Source organism: Chrysochloris asiatica, unplaced genomic scaffold, assembly GCF_000296735.1.
Source record: "Chrysochloris asiatica unplaced genomic scaffold, ChrAsi1.0 scaffold00328, whole genome shotgun sequence".
Taxonomy (NCBI): domain Eukaryota; kingdom Metazoa; phylum Chordata; class Mammalia; order Afrosoricida; family Chrysochloridae; genus Chrysochloris; species Chrysochloris asiatica.
The window spans coordinates 114,098-121,210 of record NW_006408846.1 but is presented as its reverse complement, the minus strand read 5'-3'; the positions used below and the strand labels follow the sequence as shown (position 1 = coordinate 121,210).

Sequence of the window (7,113 nt, the reverse complement as noted above, 5' to 3'; positions counted from 1 at the left end):
TTTTTCAAATTCCTTTCTTTCCATTCTATCATTCTAATTTAAGTGCTTCTTTCAGACACCTACATATACAGTACATACATACATATATACTCAGATGTCAAATGTATTAAAAAGGTTTGTATAAGATGATTTGCAACATTCATAAATCAGCTGATACAAACTTTATCATTTACAAACTATGTATGGTCAGAATTCCTATATCTTTTATCATGGATTATTTATCTCTACTTTTATTTATTTATTTTGTTCATTATAGTTGATATCCTCCTTGTGATCGAATTTCCTGTTTCTAGATTTTTGATCTCTAATCCAACACATGTTATTTCTCAGTTGCTGTTGATTCAATTCTGATTTATGTGGATCATGTGTGCAGAACAGAACTGTTGTGATACATAATTAAAGATACAGAGATTTAGATTATACATAGTTTGTAAATCATAGAGTTTGTTGTTGTTAAGCGCCATTGAATCGGTTCCGACCCATAGAGACCCTGTATAACATTTTCGAGGAGCGGCTGGTGAGTTTGAACCACCAACCTTGCTGTTCAAAGTAACTTTGCAATCCAGTACACTAATCCACAGCGCATTAACCTTTCTGACTTATGGAGACCGCTTGCGCAGAACAGAACTGTTCTATAGGGTTGTCAAAGCTGTGATCTTTTGGGGGCAACTTGCTAATCCTGTCTTTCCTGCCAAACTACTACTTCTGTGTGCAGTTGAGTAATTTCTGATCATAGTCACATGTGTAGGGTTCCTGAAGCTGTGAATCTTTACGAGAGCAGAAAGCTTCAGTTTTCTCCTGTGGGGTTGCTGATGGAGTTGAATCACTGACTTTTGCAGCTAGCAGCCCTACCAACATATCCCAATGTGATTTCCTATATGGTTCCTGCTCAAATAAATCACTATGTGTTTGAAAGCCAGATTAGCAATACTCAAAGAAATCTTAATATATCAATATTCTAATTTCAATGCTCTCTGTTTAAAGTAGTAATCAATAGCACAGTCTCCAAATTTATATTGCCTGGATTTATGTCCTGAGTGTTAGTTACATAATCTTTCTCTTGTTAATCAAGTACTCTGTGTATCAGTTTTCTGTTCCTTTATCTACAAAATGTGAATAATAGAATCAATTTCATAGGTTGGTTGCAAAAAGTAGATTAATTGATATTTACGCCACAGGGAGAGGTATCTGCCACAGAAGAACTATTTTAAAATGTTATGCTATACTTTTCCCTCTCCCCTTCTTTAACCACATTTAACATTAAACTAATGTGTGGTGCAGTGGGATAAAGAACTGGACCACAAGGTTGATTTGAACCACAAGGTCAGTGGTTCAAACTCACCAGCCGCTCCATGAAAACTCTACACAGGGTCACAACGAGTCAGAACTGACTTGATGGCACTTAACAACTACAATGTTGAACAAATATTTAGAATTAGAAAATTTTATTGGAATTCTACTCTGAAATCCTAATTAATAAGAGAACTCAGTAAATCCCAATAAAAATGAGAAATGTCCGTATATTGCCAGATGCCACAGAGATGATAGCCAGAATGACAGGCATTTTTTTATCATTTGGATTCTGGTATATCAAAAGAATTATTGTCTTTTGGATTTGACATAAAATATTCCTTATTATTTGTATTGTTGTAGAAATTATAATGTTTCTGTTACTAAAGTATCACAGATTCATTTGAAAACAATTGATCTATAAAGTATTTTCTCTCGTAGGTTTCAATTACAACCACCTGAAGATGCTAATAATAAATGCATTCATGTAAAAAATGGTGTACTAGGTTATGATAATTGCAATGATGGCTACTGCATCTGTAAGAAGACAATCTATTCAGGTTAAATAAATCAGAATAAAAGAGAATGCCAGAATAAAAGATGCATTTCCTGTGTGTAATGATCTCAATTATATGAAATACATCTTTAGCTAAAAATACTATTTAACATTGAACTCCATATAGTTTTCTTTGTGTGTACCATAGTTCTGACTACTTGGGAGGATAAAGGCAGCACACAACATTTTAGTTACAATACCAAAATACCCAAAGCCCTTACCATGGGAGTTGATTCTGACAGGTAAAGGATAAAATGGAACTGCCCCGTATGTTTTCCAAGACTGTAATCAAATCCTGGTGTGGTGCTGTAGGATAATGTACTGAACGGCAAGTTTGGTTTGAACCACAAGGTTGATGGTTCAAACCCACCTGCTGCTCCTCAGAAACCCATTATGGGTTGCTGTGTGTTGGAACTGCAAGGTCGGCAGTTCAAGCTCACCATCAACTCCTTGAAAACCCTATACAGGGTCACTATGGGTCGAAACCAACTCGATGGCATGTAACAATAACAATAACAACAACAACAAATGTGTTGGAAACAACTGGACAGCACTTGACAACAACAATCTTCATGAAAGCCAACTGCCACATATTTCTTCTGCAGTATGGCTTGTGAGTTCAACCTGCTAATTTTCTAGTTTGCAGCCAAGCTGTTTTAACTACTTTATCACTAAGGTTCTTTCAGTATCAATAAACAATGCAATGGAATTGAAGAATGTAAAATACAGTAACTGGGATACAGGTATAAACAAACTCCCAACAATCCAGTTTTAAGACTTGTAAATCTTTCAATAGTTTCTGATTTCATTTTGTCATTATAATTTCAAATTTGTGTATAGGGGTGGTGTGTGTGTATGTGTGCGTGTATCCTGCCTCTCTTTGCATCATTATGGACATTGCTGGCAGAAAATGATTGTTAGGAGAAGAACATAAAACTGCTTGATAAATAAATCTCAAACTAATTACATTTTTTAAAAGATAGAAAAGAATGGCTAAAAGTGTAGTTAGAAAGTCAGGATATGTAAAACTGTACTAGCTCCTCAAGATGCAAAGAGTATGAGAATGAATAGCTTTCACAGGAGAAGAAAAAAGGAATTAATCCAATTAATTAAAAAAATGTTATAGAAGTTTGTAATTTTCAGGAACGTACTTTTTCAGCACTGGAAACAAACATAAAATTGTGCAAAACTAAGGTCTATCTGTGCTTCTACAGAACTGGGGAGGAAAAAAAAAAAAAGGAATGCAGACATTGATGAATGTGTTATTACAGAAAAAAATCAGTGGAAGTGGGGTAAGATGGTTATCAGTTATGACAAAAAAACCTGATCTAGAAGCAAGAATCTGTGAAAACCCTTGATGGAAAGACCAAGGCATCTGAGAAATGAAAAGATGTTATAGCAACAGATAGAAGGGAAGCAGAAGTAAACGTGTTTTAGAAAGATAAGCAAGCAGCATGTCAACAGAAACTGTCTTGGAATAAAGGGCATGACAACTGCATTCTAGAGTTAGAAGATTAAAATTACATGATACAATCCTAAGAGGAAAAAGCAGCTAGAAAAATGTAGATCCTTGAACTCTGAAAAAGGATATTGTTGTTGTTAAGTACCTTGGAGTAGGTTTCGACTCACAGTGACCCTGCAAAGGCCTTCCGACGCTATAAATCTTTACAGGAGTAGAACGCCTCATATTTCTCCTGCAGAATTGCTGACCTTGAGGTTGGCAGCCTGACTCATAACCACTACACTATAACTTTAACTCTTTGTTCAAGTTGCTCTGAATTCTTAAACTCTTCCTAACTGATATAAGGTAGGATAAAGTCATCTTTTTCTTCTTACAAGTTGAAATTAACAGATGTCATGGGATCACATGTAGAAATTCCTAGACAGTTGAGGAGCACAGCTCTTGTAACAAAATGAAGCTTAAATTTCTTATGGAACAACTGATACCCTAGATTTAATGGAAATTAAAAAAAAAAGTTATACTAAAAATGTATCAGTGGGTTAAAGGAGAATATTTGTGAACAAAAGAGGGGCACAGTGAATGGCATTTCTTCTCTCAGATAAAAAGCAGTAGACACACAAATGTAAAATTTGGAAACCAAGGAAAAAATTATAAAACACATACACACACACACACACACACACACAAAGTTCTTTAAAAGGGATTTTGAGGCATCAGAGATCACTGGAATACCAATAAAATATTCCAGTCACCATTAATTATTTGGAATTTCAGTTACAACATTTTTCTAATATAGATTATTTTAATTATTTGCAGTTGCTTGGTAATATTTTATTATCTCTTAGTCCTTGCTTAAATTCCAGAGATGTTTGTATAGTTTAGAAATCTGCTGCTTTAAATAGGGGTTTTCTGTTTTTTGTTTGTATACAATTCTTTTTGACATTACTGTCATTCAGATTTTGTTTTGCAAATTTAACTGAGAACCTATTTTGGTTGTAAATTCTCAACGGAGATTTTTATTTTTCCCTATAGCTCATCAAAAGTCAAGACTAGCAAAGATCCTTGCTACTTTTTCCCATATTATGAGTTTTATTTGGTGTTCTTATGAGCACTTACAGCCTTTTTGAATCTCTGCTTTAGGAAGAAAACATTTCTTCAGCCCTTTGGAATAGTTGGTACTGAGGCTTTTCCTTGTTTTCCTAGTGGTTCATGCAAACCATCAGAGAATCAGGTTTCCCAAGCTTCATTACAAACCATCAGAATGAGAGCCAGTTTAATCGGTTGATATTTTCTTGTGCTCAATTTTTATTCAAGTCTAAGATTCTACAAATTTCTTAGTTCCTTCTTAATTTAACAATGTTTACCTAAGTTTCAGTATATTACACAATGCTTAATTTTGTTATTTCTAGAAACAAAAAAGGAACAGTGGTGGTATAGGGGATTATGAGTTGGACTACGAACCACAAGTCCACAGTTGTAACACACCATCCACTCTAGGGAGAAAGATGACACTGTTTTAAAACAGAAATAGAACCCATTTTCTACTGTCTTATTACTTACAAACCAACTGTAACAGAAAGTTTCTGAGTGTTTATTACAATTGTTAAGTTTTGTTAATTTGGAGTGGCGAATATTACTATTTAAAACTAGTTTGGACCACTATGTCCCTTCATCCTTGACTCAATATGTAAAAAATAAATATTTTTCCTGAGAAATTTTATATTAATATTCCTTACTAAGTTGTTCAATCCATATTTTTTATCTATTTTACTACTATAAACATACCTATTTCCCATTGCATTTATAATAAAATCATGAATTATTAATGGCATAATTTACCCTCTACCTATCTCCTCATCATTTTGTATGCTTTGGTCCCACCAAACGGGCTTTCTTGTTGCTCCTATTTCTTCATATTTCTAAGTATTATTCCCTTGACTAGGAATCCTGTTCCCCTGAATATTTGCCCACATAATTTCTTGCCACCCTACTCAAAATCAAAAGTACTTTCTCTCCATAAACTTTGTAACACCTCCTGAAACTGTCTTTTTGCATTTTATTCTTTGAAGCAGTCAGTACTATATTCTTAGTACAAAGAATAACTTAACTTCTTCAAAACATTCCATGTGCCATGTTAAATTACTAGTAACTTCTTGAAATGTTGAAGGAGGTTTTATGGAATTCTAATGATTAGAATGAATATTTTCAAATATACAACATATTATAATGGGCCATAATGTACCTTTTTAAAAACCCTGATGCTTTACCAGTTAATTGCTTGGCTATTAATCAAAATTCACCTAGCATCTCCACAGGAGAAAGACCTGGAGATCTTCTTCCAGAAAGATTACATCCAAGAAAACCCTATAGGGCAGTTCTACTTTATAACTTCACATCATTGTTGTTGTTGTTGTTAAGTGCTGTGGAGTTAATTCTGATTCATAGCCATCCTGTATAGGGTTTCCCAAGAAGTGGCTGGTGGCTTTAAATGGCTAACCTTGTAGTTCAAACTGAGCTTGTGGTCCACTGCTTATCCTCCAGTGCTACATCAAGTGACTATAAGTGTTTGATTGAATCAATAGCATGCAACAACAACAATATACTCTTAATCCATTGCAAGTTTGTTTAAGTTTAAATGTGTAGAGTTTGGAAGGTTCCTAAAAGCCTACTAGTTTCACATTTACATATATCTGTAAACAAAATAGTTAAAAGTTTTGATCAATCCTGAGTATTTTCAAAAGTTTATTAAATGTAAAAATGAATCTGTGCATTACTCAAAATCTTTAGAAGCAAACAAACACTTTTGTAGAAGATAAATTCTATAACTGTTAATTCTCTTTGCGTGCAAAGATACCATTTACTTGATGACACATATGAATAAATAATTTAATAAACATTGGTTGAACTTTCATTTAATGAAATTTCAGTGAATATATCCAGGGATAGGTTTTGTGTCTTCTGCATCCTTTATGATTTTCAAATCATCAGCTCCTCACACAATTCTCTGCATGCAGATGTATGTGTTTGGAGTCGAACAGTCTTCTGTATAGCCTTTAAAGCTGGAAGCATAGAGTGCACAGCTGCCATTCTGCATTTCGACTATTGTTAGTCTAAATAGGAGAGAAGGACACATAAATAAATAACTGACAAATAAAGCAATAACTTTATAAAGGCGGGACTATAAATTGAGATAATAATACTTATTGCAATTGAAACATGGGTACTTAAATAATATTAATTGACAAGATGTTAGTACCATGGCTGTTGTGATTGTTTTTAAGTGACATTGAGTTGGTTCCAATCCGTAGAGACCCTGTATAGGGTTTCTGAGGAGCAGCTGGTGAGCTTGAACTACCGATTTTGCAGTTCAAATGACTTTGCAGTCTTGCACATTCACCGACAGCACCACACCAGGACTCCAGGACCATGGTTGGCCAATGTTAATTTTCATATAGTCAAAATAGAAACATTTTATAAAGTAAAAGTAATATATAACAGATAACCCCTGAAGATGCCCAAAAAACAGAAGCAGATGACCATATCTGCACATGTTCAGAAATGAGATAAAATGACTGAGGCAAATGAACTGGAAGTAGACCTACACTCCATACTAGAAGATGGTCAGGCTTTGGAAATGCCTGAGAAGAAATTTAGAAAAATGATTATAAAAGGTATCAAAACACTATACAATGCAGTTGAGAAAAATAAAGAAGAAGTCAGGAAAGTGCTACAGGAACAATCAAATAAGATAGATAGAGCATTGGAAACAATTCAAAACCTACAGAAAGAGGTCCAAACTATTAAT

General features: G+C 34.2%; 1 protein-coding gene across 1 annotated transcript in view; it reads right to left on the bottom strand.

The window, feature by feature from the left end:
• Nucleotides 1-7,113, bottom strand: part of LOC102811088 (NKG2-D type II integral membrane protein-like) — a 36,177-nt gene that overhangs the window by 4,006 nt on the left and 25,058 nt on the right. The gene's annotated exons all lie outside the window — the stretch shown is intronic.